Source organism: Erithacus rubecula (genome assembly GCF_903797595.1).
Source record: "Erithacus rubecula genome assembly, chromosome: 1".
Taxonomy (NCBI): Eukaryota; Metazoa; Chordata; class Aves; order Passeriformes; family Muscicapidae; genus Erithacus; species Erithacus rubecula.
The window spans coordinates 35,868,138-35,869,378 of NC_136658.1; positions in this window are offsets into that span (position 1 = coordinate 35,868,138).

Below are 1,241 nucleotides of genomic sequence, written 5' to 3' on the forward strand. Positions count from 1 at the left end.
GGCTCCCCGCCCGCCCTCCCAAACTTTCCGGGCTCCCCGCGGCGCCCCCGCCGCGGCACGGAGCGCTCGGAGCCCGAGCCGCAGGAAGTTGTCCCGGCCGGAGCCGATCCCGCTGCCCCGCGGGACAGCGCGGGCTCGCCCCGTGCCCCGTCACGGCGCTCCCGCCGCCCCCTCCAGCGCCTCCCCCGGGACGGCGGGGCCGCCCCGCGCCCTTACCGGAGTTGCGCTCTCCCGAGGGACGGCGAGGGCCGGGCAGCGGCGGGAGAGGAGCGGGCTCCGCAGCGCCGGCCGCCGGCAACTTCCCCGCTCGGCCGCCGCACGTGGGGCTGAGGCGCGGGCTGCGCTGCCCGCCCGCCGCTCGCCGCCGAGGACGTGGCAGCTCCGGCCCTCCCCCGGCCCTCCCCGGCCGCGCCGGAGGCTCCTCCCGGCCCCGCTCTGCGGAACGCGGGGCGCCCTCTGCCGCCCGCCCGGCCCAGCCGCGCCCGGCCCCGCCGCCCGGAGCCCGGTCCCGGTGCTGGTGCCGGTGCTGGTGCCGGTGCTGGTCCCAGCCCGGTCCCGCCCTGCGTGCAACCCGTCCGCGCCTCAGGTGCCGGCCTGCTGGCCGTGCGGGAAGAGCGCACAGGACGGGGCAGTGAGAAAGGTTTGTAAGGGAGAAATTCCTTTTTTTTTTTTTTCTTTTTTTTCGCGTACCAGCAGGACGGAAGCGCCTGTTGAGTTGATCGAACTCTGCGATAATGGGCCGAAAATGAAAGTGTAGGGCAGGCTCCGGGGCAGGGGCTGGCTGGGCAGAGCGGGCACCGGGAGCGCTGTCACACGCAGCCTGGGGAGCAGACCTCTCACCGCCTTCCCAAACAGACAGTAGCTGCTACTGGTGGGAAATTGACCATCTCGGTCAGTTGTCTTTTCTTCTTGTCAGGATTACACGTTTTGTAAACAAAAGACGTTTCTTGGGCTTGCAGTGGTTGCAGTGCGGCTGACACGCGGCTGTCTGCTGGAAGGAATCTTGCCCTTCTTCCAGGTTAATAACAGCTACAAAACTCTTTCCAGGCTTAGTGGTTTCATCCTTTTCCTCTTGCCTTTCTTAAAGTGTTTCCTGCGACAGTGTTCATGACAGGCACCTTAGTGTAACCTTAATAAACCTTCTAATTGAGTGGTCTTAGACTCGTGTTGTTACCTCCTGTTGCTCCCCTTTCTGCTGAAAACATCCATTTCTTCGTGCTGGGCACAGTTTTAATCTCGAG